Source organism: Pseudophryne corroboree, chromosome 3 (assembly GCF_028390025.1).
Source record: "Pseudophryne corroboree isolate aPseCor3 chromosome 3, aPseCor3.hap2, whole genome shotgun sequence".
Classification (NCBI taxonomy): domain Eukaryota; kingdom Metazoa; phylum Chordata; class Amphibia; order Anura; family Myobatrachidae; genus Pseudophryne; species Pseudophryne corroboree.
Genome location: NC_086446.1, coordinates 357,729,966 through 357,744,284, shown reverse-complemented (window position 1 = coordinate 357,744,284; position 14,319 = coordinate 357,729,966).

Below are 14,319 nucleotides of genomic sequence, written 5' to 3'. Positions count from 1 at the left end.
TAGTTGGTGGATTGGCCAATGCACGGAAGCCTGTATACCGATTCAAGGTACCCCACCTTCATACAGGTCCTACACTATCACAGAGTCTTAAAACCTGACTACCACACTGCTGCATCATCTGCCTGCTAGATGTAATGTGTACCTGCCACAGACTTATATGGCTTTTAAAGGCACACTAGTCACCTATTGCACTGGCTCAAAGATGATTGCTAAAAAACAGCTGGGACAGGTTCAGGATAATAAAGTCCACACAGGGGTGCATGAGAAAGCTATTGGCCACGGTTAATAAGAGCTAACCATAGATTAACCCCTTCATATACACACAGAGTAAAAACCACAGCACTCACCGCACCAGAAGCAGGGCACAGCTATGCACTTACCACTCACAGGGTGGGGTGCATGTAACACTGCACTCTCCACCACAGAAGCGGGGTACACAGCTGTACCTACCACTCACAGGGCGGGGTGCATGTAGCCCATGACCACATCGCTCTAATAAATACAAACAGAGAACCCAGCACTCGCCAAAGTAAACTCACTTATCCTCAACAATTCAATAAATAAATGATGGGGGTTTAGTTGGTGGATTGGCCAATGCACGGAAGCCTGTATACCGATTCAAGGTACCCCACCTTCATACAGGTCCTACACTATCACAGAGTCTTAAAACCTGACTACCACACTGCTGCATCATCTGCCTGCTAGATGTAATGTGTACCTGCCACAGACTTATATGGCTTTTAAAGGCACACTAGTCACCTATTGCACTGGCTCAAAGATGATTGCTAAAAAACAGCTGGGACAGGTTCAGGATAATAAAGTCCACACAGGGGTGCATGAGAAAGCTATTGGCCACGGTTAATAAGAGCTAACCATAGATTAACCCCTTCATATACACACAGAGTAAAAACCACAGCACTCACCGCACCAGAAGCAGGGCACAGCTATGCACTTACCACTCACAGGGTGGGGTGCATGTAACACTGCACTCTCCACCACAGAAGCGGGGTACACAGCTGTACCTACCACTCACAGGGCGGGGTGCATGTAGCCCATGACCACATCGCTCTAATAAATACAAACAGAGAACCCAGCACTCGCCAAAGTAAACTCACTTATCCTCAACAATTCAATAAATAAATGATGGGGGTTTAGTTGGTGGATTGGCCAATGCACGGAAGCCTGTATACCGATTCAAGGTACCCCACCTTCATACAGGTCCTACACTATCACAGAGTCTTAAAACCTGACTACCACACTGCTGCATCATCTGCCTGCTAGATGTAATGTGTACCTGCCACAGACTTATATGGCTTTTAAAGGCACACTAGTCACCTATTGCACTGGCTCAAAGATGATTGCTAAAAAACAGCTGGGACAGGTTCAGGATAATAAAGTCCACACAGGGGTGCATGAGAAAGCTATTGGCCACGGTTAATAAGAGCTAACCATAGATTAACCCCTTCATATACACACAGAGTAAAAACCACAGCACTCACCGCACCAGAAGCAGGGCACAGCTATGCACTTACCACTCACAGGGTGGGGTGCATGTAACACTGCACTCTCCACCACAGAAGCGGGGTACACAGCTGTACCTACCACTCACAGGGCGGGGTGCATGTAGCCCATGACCACATCGCTCTAATAAATACAAACAGAGAACCCAGCACTCGCCAAAGTAAACTCACTTATCCTCAACAATTCAATAAATAAATGATGGGGGTTTAGTTGGTGGATTGGCCAATGCACGGAAGCCTGTATACCGATTCAAGGTACCCCACCTTCATACAGGTCCTACACTATCACAGAGTCTTAAAACCTGACTACCACACTGCTGCATCATCTGCCTGCTAGATGTAATGTGTACCTGCCACAGACTTATATGGCTTTTAAAGGCACACTAGTCACCTATTGCACTGGCTCAAAGATGATTGCTAAAAAACAGCTGGGACAGGTTCAGGATAATAAAGTCCACACAGGGGTGCATGAGAAAGCTATTGGCCACGGTTAATAAGAGCTAACCATAGATTAACCCCTTCATATACACACAGAGTAAAAACCACAGCACTCACCGCACCAGAAGCAGGGCACAGCTATGCACTTACCACTCACAGGGTGGGGTGCATGTAACACTGCACTCTCCACCACAGAAGCGGGGTACACAGCTGTACCTACCACTCACAGGGCGGGGTGCATGTAGCCCATGACCACATCGCTCTAATAAATACAAACAGAGAACCCAGCACTCGCCAAAGTAAACTCACTTATCCTCAACAATTCAATAAATAAATGATGGGGGTTTAGTTGGTGGATTGGCCAATGCACGGAAGCCTGTATACCGATTCAAGGTACCCCACCTTCATACAGGTCCTACACTATCACAGAGTCTTAAAACCTGACTACCACACTGCTGCATCATCTGCCTGCTAGATGTAATGTGTACCTGCCACAGACTTATATGGCTTTTAAAGGCACACTAGTCACCTATTGCACTGGCTCAAAGATGATTGCTAAAAAACAGCTGGGACAGGTTCAGGATAATAAAGTCCACACAGGGGTGCATGAGAAAGCTATTGGCCACGGTTAATAAGAGCTAACCATAGATTAACCCCTTCATATACACACAGAGTAAAAACCACAGCACTCACCGCACCAGAAGCAGGGCACAGCTATGCACTTACCACTCACAGGGTGGGGTGCATGTAACACTGCACTCTCCACCACAGAAGCGGGGTACACAGCTGTACCTACCACTCACAGGGCGGGGTGCATGTAGCCCATGACCACATCGCTCTAATAAATACAAACAGAGAACCCAGCACTCGCCAAAGTAAACTCACTTATCCTCAACAATTCAATAAATAAATGATGGGGGTTTAGTTGGTGGATTGGCCAATGCACGGAAGCCTGTATACCGATTCAAGGTACCCCACCTTCATACAGGTCCTACACTATCACAGAGTCTTAAAACCTGACTACCACACTGCTGCATCATCTGCCTGCTAGATGTAATGTGTACCTGCCACAGACTTATATGGCTTTTAAAGGCACACTAGTCACCTATTGCACTGGCTCAAAGATGATTGCTAAAAAACAGCTGGGACAGGTTCAGGATAATAAAGTCCACACAGGGGTGCATGAGAAAGCTATTGGCCACGGTTAATAAGAGCTAACCATAGATTAACCCCTTCATATACACACAGAGTAAAAACCACAGCACTCACCGCACCAGAAGCAGGGCACAGCTATGCACTTACCACTCACAGGGTGGGGTGCATGTAACACTGCACTCTCCACCACAGAAGCGGGGTACACAGCTGTACCTACCACTCACAGGGCGGGGTGCATGTAGCCCATGACCACATCGCTCTAATAAATACAAACAGAGAACCCAGCACTCGCCAAAGTAAACTCACTTATCCCCATCATTTATTTATTGAATTGTTGAGGATAAGTGAGTTTACTTTGGCGAGTGCTGGGTTCTCTGTTTGTATTTATTAGAGCGATGTGGTCATGGGCTACATGCACCCCGCCCTGTGAGTGGTAGGTACAGCTGTGTACCCCGCTTCTGTGGTGGAGAGTGCAGTGTTACATGCACCCCACCCTGTGAGTGGTAAGTGCATAGCTGTGCCCTGCTTCTGGTGCGGTGAGTGCTGTGGTTTTTACTCTGTGTGTATATGAAGGGGTTAATCTATGGTTAGCTCTTATTAACCGTGGCCAATAGCTTTCTCATGCACCCCTGTGTGGACTTTATTATCCTGAACCTGTCCCAGCTGTTTTTTAGCAATCATCTTTGAGCCAGTGCAATAGGTGACTAGTGTGCCTTTAAAAGCCATATAAGTCTGTGGCAGGTACACATTACATCTAGCAGGCAGATGATGCAGCAGTGTGGTAGTCAGGTTTTAAGACTCTGTGATAGTGTAGGACCTGTATGAAGGTGGGGTACCTTGAATCGGTATACAGGCTTCCGTGCATTGGCCAATCCACCAACTAAACCCCCATCATTTATTTATTGAATTGTTGAGGATAAGTGAGTTTACTTTGGCGAGTGCTGGGTTCTCTGTTTGTATTTATTAGAGCGATGTGGTCATGGGCTACATGCACCCCGCCCTGTGAGTGGTAGGTACAGCTGTGTACCCCGCTTCTGTGGTGGAGAGTGCAGTGTTACATGCACCCCACCCTGTGAGTGGTAAGTGCATAGCTGTGCCCTGCTTCTGGTGCGGTGAGTGCTGTGGTTTTTACTCTGTGTGTATATGAAGGGGTTAATCTATGGTTAGCTCTTATTAACCGTGGCCAATAGCTTTCTCATGCACCCCTGTGTGGACTTTATTATCCTGAACCTGTCCCAGCTGTTTTTTAGCAATCATCTTTGAGCCAGTGCAATAGGTGACTAGTGTGCCTTTAAAAGCCATATAAGTCTGTGGCAGGTACACATTACATCTAGCAGGCAGATGATGCAGCAGTGTGGTAGTCAGGTTTTAAGACTCTGTGATAGTGTAGGACCTGTATGAAGGTGGGGTACCTTGAATCGGTATACAGGCTTCCGTGCATTGGCCAATCCACCAACTAAACCCCCATCATTTATTTATTGAATTGTTGAGGATAAGTGAGTTTACTTTGGCGAGTGCTGGGTTCTCTGTTTGTATTTATTAGAGCGATGTGGTCATGGGCTACATGCACCCCGCCCTGTGAGTGGTAGGTACAGCTGTGTACCCCGCTTCTGTGGTGGAGAGTGCAGTGTTACATGCACCCCACCCTGTGAGTGGTAAGTGCATAGCTGTGCCCTGCTTCTGGTGCGGTGAGTGCTGTGGTTTTTACTCTGTGTGTATATGAAGGGGTTAATCTATGGTTAGCTCTTATTAACCGTGGCCAATAGCTTTCTCATGCACCCCTGTGTGGACTTTATTATCCTGAACCTGTCCCAGCTGTTTTTTAGCAATCATCTTTGAGCCAGTGCAATAGGTGACTAGTGTGCCTTTAAAAGCCATATAAGTCTGTGGCAGGTACACATTACATCTAGCAGGCAGATGATGCAGCAGTGTGGTAGTCAGGTTTTAAGACTCTGTGATAGTGTAGGACCTGTATGAAGGTGGGGTACCTTGAATCGGTATACAGGCTTCCGTGCATTGGCCAATCCACCAACTAAACCCCCATCATTTATTTATTGAATTGTTGAGGATAAGTGAGTTTACTTTGGCGAGTGCTGGGTTCTCTGTTTGTATTTATTAGAGCGATGTGGTCATGGGCTACATGCACCCCGCCCTGTGAGTGGTAGGTACAGCTGTGTACCCCGCTTCTGTGGTGGAGAGTGCAGTGTTACATGCACCCCACCCTGTGAGTGGTAAGTGCATAGCTGTGCCCTGCTTCTGGTGCGGTGAGTGCTGTGGTTTTTACTCTGTGTGTATATGAAGGGGTTAATCTATGGTTAGCTCTTATTAACCGTGGCCAATAGCTTTCTCATGCACCCCTGTGTGGACTTTATTATCCTGAACCTGTCCCAGCTGTTTTTTAGCAATCATCTTTGAGCCAGTGCAATAGGTGACTAGTGTGCCTTTAAAAGCCATATAAGTCTGTGGCAGGTACACATTACATCTAGCAGGCAGATGATGCAGCAGTGTGGTAGTCAGGTTTTAAGACTCTGTGATAGTGTAGGACCTGTATGAAGGTGGGGTACCTTGAATCGGTATACAGGCTTCCGTGCATTGGCCAATCCACCAACTAAACCCCCATCATTTATTTATTGAATTGTTGAGGATAAGTGAGTTTACTTTGGCGAGTGCTGGGTTCTCTGTTTGTATTTATTAGAGCGATGTGGTCATGGGCTACATGCACCCCGCCCTGTGAGTGGTAGGTACAGCTGTGTACCCCGCTTCTGTGGTGGAGAGTGCAGTGTTACATGCACCCCACCCTGTGAGTGGTAAGTGCATAGCTGTGCCCTGCTTCTGGTGCGGTGAGTGCTGTGGTTTTTACTCTGTGTGTATATGAAGGGGTTAATCTATGGTTAGCTCTTATTAACCGTGGCCAATAGCTTTCTCATGCACCCCTGTGTGGACTTTATTATCCTGAACCTGTCCCAGCTGTTTTTTAGCAATCATCTTTGAGCCAGTGCAATAGGTGACTAGTGTGCCTTTAAAAGCCATATAAGTCTGTGGCAGGTACACATTACATCTAGCAGGCAGATGATGCAGCAGTGTGGTAGTCAGGTTTTAAGACTCTGTGATAGTGTAGGACCTGTATGAAGGTGGGGTACCTTGAATCGGTATACAGGCTTCCGTGCATTGGCCAATCCACCAACTAAACCCCCATCATTTATTTATTGAATTGTTGAGGATAAGTGAGTTTACTTTGGCGAGTGCTGGGTTCTCTGTTTGTATTTATTAGAGCGATGTGGTCATGGGCTACATGCACCCCGCCCTGTGAGTGGTAGGTACAGCTGTGTACCCCGCTTCTGTGGTGGAGAGTGCAGTGTTACATGCACCCCACCCTGTGAGTGGTAAGTGCATAGCTGTGCCCTGCTTCTGGTGCGGTGAGTGCTGTGGTTTTTACTCTGTGTGTATATGAAGGGGTTAATCTATGGTTAGCTCTTATTAACCGTGGCCAATAGCTTTCTCATGCACCCCTGTGTGGACTTTATTATCCTGAACCTGTCCCAGCTGTTTTTTAGCAATCATCTTTGAGCCAGTGCAATAGGTGACTAGTGTGCCTTTAAAAGCCATATAAGTCTGTGGCAGGTACACATTACATCTAGCAGGCAGATGATGCAGCAGTGTGGTAGTCAGGTTTTAAGACTCTGTGATAGTGTAGGACCTGTATGAAGGTGGGGTACCTTGAATCGGTATACAGGCTTCCGTGCATTGGCCAATCCACCAACTAAACCCCCATCATTTATTTATTGAATTGTTGAGGATAAGTGAGTTTACTTTGGCGAGTGCTGGGTTCTCTGTTTGTATTTATTAGAGCGATGTGGTCATGGGCTACATGCACCCCGCCCTGTGAGTGGTAGGTACAGCTGTGTACCCCGCTTCTGTGGTGGAGAGTGCAGTGTTACATGCACCCCACCCTGTGAGTGGTAAGTGCATAGCTGTGCCCTGCTTCTGGTGCGGTGAGTGCTGTGGTTTTTACTCTGTGTGTATATGAAGGGGTTAATCTATGGTTAGCTCTTATTAACCGTGGCCAATAGCTTTCTCATGCACCCCTGTGTGGACTTTATTATCCTGAACCTGTCCCAGCTGTTTTTTAGCAATCATCTTTGAGCCAGTGCAATAGGTGACTAGTGTGCCTTTAAAAGCCATATAAGTCTGTGGCAGGTACACATTACATCTAGCAGGCAGATGATGCAGCAGTGTGGTAGTCAGGTTTTAAGACTCTGTGATAGTGTAGGACCTGTATGAAGGTGGGGTACCTTGAATCGGTATACAGGCTTCCGTGCATTGGCCAATCCACCAACTAAACCCCCATCATTTATTTATTGAATTGTTGAGGATAAGTGAGTTTACTTTGGCGAGTGCTGGGTTCTCTGTTTGTATTTATTAGAGCGATGTGGTCATGGGCTACATGCACCCCGCCCTGTGAGTGGTAGGTACAGCTGTGTACCCCGCTTCTGTGGTGGAGAGTGCAGTGTTACATGCACCCCACCCTGTGAGTGGTAAGTGCATAGCTGTGCCCTGCTTCTGGTGCGGTGAGTGCTGTGGTTTTTACTCTGTGTGTATATGAAGGGGTTAATCTATGGTTAGCTCTTATTAACCGTGGCCAATAGCTTTCTCATGCACCCCTGTGTGGACTTTATTATCCTGAACCTGTCCCAGCTGTTTTTTAGCAATCATCTTTGAGCCAGTGCAATAGGTGACTAGTGTGCCTTTAAAAGCCATATAAGTCTGTGGCAGGTACACATTACATCTAGCAGGCAGATGATGCAGCAGTGTGGTAGTCAGGTTTTAAGACTCTGTGATAGTGTAGGACCTGTATGAAGGTGGGGTACCTTGAATCGGTATACAGGCTTCCGTGCATTGGCCAATCCACCAACTAAACCCCCATCATTTATTTATTGAATTGTTGAGGATAAGTGAGTTTACTTTGGCGAGTGCTGGGTTCTCTGTTTGTATTTATTAGAGCGATGTGGTCATGGGCTACATGCACCCCGCCCTGTGAGTGGTAGGTACAGCTGTGTACCCCGCTTCTGTGGTGGAGAGTGCAGTGTTACATGCACCCCACCCTGTGAGTGGTAAGTGCATAGCTGTGCCCTGCTTCTGGTGCGGTGAGTGCTGTGGTTTTTACTCTGTGTGTATATGAAGGGGTTAATCTATGGTTAGCTCTTATTAACCGTGGCCAATAGCTTTCTCATGCACCCCTGTGTGGACTTTATTATCCTGAACCTGTCCCAGCTGTTTTTTAGCAATCATCTTTGAGCCAGTGCAATAGGTGACTAGTGTGCCTTTAAAAGCCATATAAGTCTGTGGCAGGTACACATTACATCTAGCAGGCAGATGATGCAGCAGTGTGGTAGTCAGGTTTTAAGACTCTGTGATAGTGTAGGACCTGTATGAAGGTGGGGTACCTTGAATCGGTATACAGGCTTCCGTGCATTGGCCAATCCACCAACTAAACCCCCATCATTTATTTATTGAATTGTTGAGGATAAGTGAGTTTACTTTGGCGAGTGCTGGGTTCTCTGTTTGTATTTATTAGAGCGATGTGGTCATGGGCTACATGCACCCCGCCCTGTGAGTGGTAGGTACAGCTGTGTACCCCGCTTCTGTGGTGGAGAGTGCAGTGTTACATGCACCCCACCCTGTGAGTGGTAAGTGCATAGCTGTGCCCTGCTTCTGGTGCGGTGAGTGCTGTGGTTTTTACTCTGTGTGTATATGAAGGGGTTAATCTATGGTTAGCTCTTATTAACCGTGGCCAATAGCTTTCTCATGCACCCCTGTGTGGACTTTATTATCCTGAACCTGTCCCAGCTGTTTTTTAGCAATCATCTTTGAGCCAGTGCAATAGGTGACTAGTGTGCCTTTAAAAGCCATATAAGTCTGTGGCAGGTACACATTACATCTAGCAGGCAGATGATGCAGCAGTGTGGTAGTCAGGTTTTAAGACTCTGTGATAGTGTAGGACCTGTATGAAGGTGGGGTACCTTGAATCGGTATACAGGCTTCCGTGCATTGGCCAATCCACCAACTAAACCCCCATCATTTATTTATTGAATTGTTGAGGATAAGTGAGTTTACTTTGGCGAGTGCTGGGTTCTCTGTTTGTATTTATTAGAGCGATGTGGTCATGGGCTACATGCACCCCGCCCTGTGAGTGGTAGGTACAGCTGTGTACCCCGCTTCTGTGGTGGAGAGTGCAGTGTTACATGCACCCCACCCTGTGAGTGGTAAGTGCATAGCTGTGCCCTGCTTCTGGTGCGGTGAGTGCTGTGGTTTTTACTCTGTGTGTATATGAAGGGGTTAATCTATGGTTAGCTCTTATTAACCGTGGCCAATAGCTTTCTCATGCACCCCTGTGTGGACTTTATTATCCTGAACCTGTCCCAGCTGTTTTTTAGCAATCATCTTTGAGCCAGTGCAATAGGTGACTAGTGTGCCTTTAAAAGCCATATAAGTCTGTGGCAGGTACACATTACATCTAGCAGGCAGATGATGCAGCAGTGTGGTAGTCAGGTTTTAAGACTCTGTGATAGTGTAGGACCTGTATGAAGGTGGGGTACCTTGAATCGGTATACAGGCTTCCGTGCATTGGCCAATCCACCAACTAAACCCCCATCATTTATTTATTGAATTGTTGAGGATAAGTGAGTTTACTTTGGCGAGTGCTGGGTTCTCTGTTTGTATTTATTAGAGCGATGTGGTCATGGGCTACATGCACCCCGCCCTGTGAGTGGTAGGTACAGCTGTGTACCCCGCTTCTGTGGTGGAGAGTGCAGTGTTACATGCACCCCACCCTGTGAGTGGTAAGTGCATAGCTGTGCCCTGCTTCTGGTGCGGTGAGTGCTGTGGTTTTTACTCTGTGTGTATATGAAGGGGTTAATCTATGGTTAGCTCTTATTAACCGTGGCCAATAGCTTTCTCATGCACCCCTGTGTGGACTTTATTATCCTGAACCTGTCCCAGCTGTTTTTTAGCAATCATCTTTGAGCCAGTGCAATAGGTGACTAGTGTGCCTTTAAAAGCCATATAAGTCTGTGGCAGGTACACATTACATCTAGCAGGCAGATGATGCAGCAGTGTGGTAGTCAGGTTTTAAGACTCTGTGATAGTGTAGGACCTGTATGAAGGTGGGGTACCTTGAATCGGTATACAGGCTTCCGTGCATTGGCCAATCCACCAACTAAACCCCCATCATTTATTTATTGAATTGTTGAGGATAAGTGAGTTTACTTTGGCGAGTGCTGGGTTCTCTGTTTGTATTTATTAGAGCGATGTGGTCATGGGCTACATGCACCCCGCCCTGTGAGTGGTAGGTACAGCTGTGTACCCCGCTTCTGTGGTGGAGAGTGCAGTGTTACATGCACCCCACCCTGTGAGTGGTAAGTGCATAGCTGTGCCCTGCTTCTGGTGCGGTGAGTGCTGTGGTTTTTACTCTGTGTGTATATGAAGGGGTTAATCTATGGTTAGCTCTTATTAACCGTGGCCAATAGCTTTCTCATGCACCCCTGTGTGGACTTTATTATCCTGAACCTGTCCCAGCTGTTTTTTAGCAATCATCTTTGAGCCAGTGCAATAGGTGACTAGTGTGCCTTTAAAAGCCATATAAGTCTGTGGCAGGTACACATTACATCTAGCAGGCAGATGATGCAGCAGTGTGGTAGTCAGGTTTTAAGACTCTGTGATAGTGTAGGACCTGTATGAAGGTGGGGTACCTTGAATCGGTATACAGGCTTCCGTGCATTGGCCAATCCACCAACTAAACCCCCATCATTTATTTATTGAATTGTTGAGGATAAGTGAGTTTACTTTGGCGAGTGCTGGGTTCTCTGTTTGTATTTATTAGAGCGATGTGGTCATGGGCTACATGCACCCCGCCCTGTGAGTGGTAGGTACAGCTGTGTACCCCGCTTCTGTGGTGGAGAGTGCAGTGTTACATGCACCCCACCCTGTGAGTGGTAAGTGCATAGCTGTGCCCTGCTTCTGGTGCGGTGAGTGCTGTGGTTTTTACTCTGTGTGTATATGAAGGGGTTAATCTATGGTTAGCTCTTATTAACCGTGGCCAATAGCTTTCTCATGCACCCCTGTGTGGACTTTATTATCCTGAACCTGTCCCAGCTGTTTTTTAGCAATCATCTTTGAGCCAGTGCAATAGGTGACTAGTGTGCCTTTAAAAGCCATATAAGTCTGTGGCAGGTACACATTACATCTAGCAGGCAGATGATGCAGCAGTGTGGTAGTCAGGTTTTAAGACTCTGTGATAGTGTAGGACCTGTATGAAGGTGGGGTACCTTGAATCGGTATACAGGCTTCCGTGCATTGGCCAATCCACCAACTAAACCCCCATCATTTATTTATTGAATTGTTGAGGATAAGTGAGTTTACTTTGGCGAGTGCTGGGTTCTCTGTTTGTATTTATTAGAGCGATGTGGTCATGGGCTACATGCACCCCGCCCTGTGAGTGGTAGGTACAGCTGTGTACCCCGCTTCTGTGGTGGAGAGTGCAGTGTTACATGCACCCCACCCTGTGAGTGGTAAGTGCATAGCTGTGCCCTGCTTCTGGTGCGGTGAGTGCTGTGGTTTTTACTCTGTGTGTATATGAAGGGGTTAATCTATGGTTAGCTCTTATTAACCGTGGCCAATAGCTTTCTCATGCACCCCTGTGTGGACTTTATTATCCTGAACCTGTCCCAGCTGTTTTTTAGCAATCATCTTTGAGCCAGTGCAATAGGTGACTAGTGTGCCTTTAAAAGCCATATAAGTCTGTGGCAGGTACACATTACATCTAGCAGGCAGATGATGCAGCAGTGTGGTAGTCAGGTTTTAAGACTCTGTGATAGTGTAGGACCTGTATGAAGGTGGGGTACCTTGAATCGGTATACAGGCTTCCGTGCATTGGCCAATCCACCAACTAAACCCCCATCATTTATTTATTGAATTGTTGAGGATAAGTGAGTTTACTTTGGCGAGTGCTGGGTTCTCTGTTTGTATTTATTAGAGCGATGTGGTCATGGGCTACATGCACCCCGCCCTGTGAGTGGTAGGTACAGCTGTGTACCCCGCTTCTGTGGTGGAGAGTGCAGTGTTACATGCACCCCACCCTGTGAGTGGTAAGTGCATAGCTGTGCCCTGCTTCTGGTGCGGTGAGTGCTGTGGTTTTTACTCTGTGTGTATATGAAGGGGTTAATCTATGGTTAGCTCTTATTAACCGTGGCCAATAGCTTTCTCATGCACCCCTGTGTGGACTTTATTATCCTGAACCTGTCCCAGCTGTTTTTTAGCAATCATCTTTGAGCCAGTGCAATAGGTGACTAGTGTGCCTTTAAAAGCCATATAAGTCTGTGGCAGGTACACATTACATCTAGCAGGCAGATGATGCAGCAGTGTGGTAGTCAGGTTTTAAGACTCTGTGATAGTGTAGGACCTGTATGAAGGTGGGGTACCTTGAATCGGTATACAGGCTTCCGTGCATTGGCCAATCCACCAACTAAACCCCCATCATTTATTTATTGAATTGTTGAGGATAAGTGAGTTTACTTTGGCGAGTGCTGGGTTCTCTGTTTGTATTTATTAGAGCGATGTGGTCATGGGCTACATGCACCCCGCCCTGTGAGTGGTAGGTACAGCTGTGTACCCCGCTTCTGTGGTGGAGAGTGCAGTGTTACATGCACCCCACCCTGTGAGTGGTAAGTGCATAGCTGTGCCCTGCTTCTGGTGCGGTGAGTGCTGTGGTTTTTACTCTGTGTGTATATATATATATATATATAAAAGCAAAAGAGGCTGCGGCACTCAGAGACTTGAATCAATAAAGCAGTATATTAAAAATAACGCATAGTGTCCAACGTTTCGGGGCCGACACGCGCCTTTGTCAAGGATAATCAATATCAACTTGCCTATATATAAAACAGTCTTTAAAAATATTTTCTCCATGTGTGATTACTGTGTGTAGTAGCTAACCTAAGCCTGTGGGTGGAAGCATTGTAATTGATGATTACTAGAGAGATTCTTGAACATATCATAGTGGTAATAACTTGATTGAATTTCACCATTTTAATGACTTTGGGTATACTTTCATCACAGTCTTTAATAGACCCCGATTGTATGTTGGAGTAAGAAACTTGGAGCAAGTGTTCAAGGCTAACTGTTTGCCATCTGCATTTGTAGCTCACTGTTCTATTCATGTAAAAGTTATATTTGATCCTTTTTTTTTTATTGTAGATATTTTTTGTGTTAAATAATATTTTTTTTTTATAATAACATGAATTTTAACACTGGTCGAAATGTCATGATTTTTTACATGATACAATGAACCAGTAAGTGAATAAGTTTCTGGCCCCTTTGAAGCACCTGTAATATTTACAAATTACAATACAGAGAGAAACAAAGTACATTCTGGGTTAAAGCATTTAAATTATTTATTCATACTGCTATGTTAAAGAGAAGGGTGTCTTCAGCAGACTCACGGAAGAAAACAATTACAGGTTGAGTATCCCATATCCAAATATTCCGAAATACGGAATATTCCGAAATACGGACTTTTTTGAGTGAGAGTGAGATAGTGAAACCTTTGTTTTTTGATGGCTCAATGTACACAAACTTTGTTTAATACACAAAGTTATTAAAAATATTGTATTAAATGACCCCCAGGCTGTGTGTATAAGGTGTATATGAAACATAAATGAATTGTGTGAATGTACACACGCTTTGTTTAATGCACAAAGTTATAAAAAATATTGTCTAAAATTACCTTCAGGCTGTGTGTATAAGGTGTATATGTAACATAAAAGCATTCTGTGCTTATATTTAGTTCCCATCACCATGATATCTCCTTATGGTATGCAATTATTCCAAAATACGGAAAAATCCCATATCCAAAATACCTCTGGTCCCAAGCATTTTGGATAAGGGATACTCAACCTGTACTGTACTGTAGCTTTTCTCAGCCTGATTAAACTTTCATAGGGGTTGGGTAGGAACCCCCCAGTCAGTATCATGATGGACAGGATGCCGTAAGCAAAATTAAAATTTTAAAAATCCTAATGAATCAAACTAGGGTATTCAATTATCCGCAAATTCGCGGCAATTTTTCACCCGACCGATTGCCGCGAAAACACTCCGTTTTTCGACCTATTTAATTCCAAACGGGTTTCACCTGAAAATTCTTGCAGTGAAA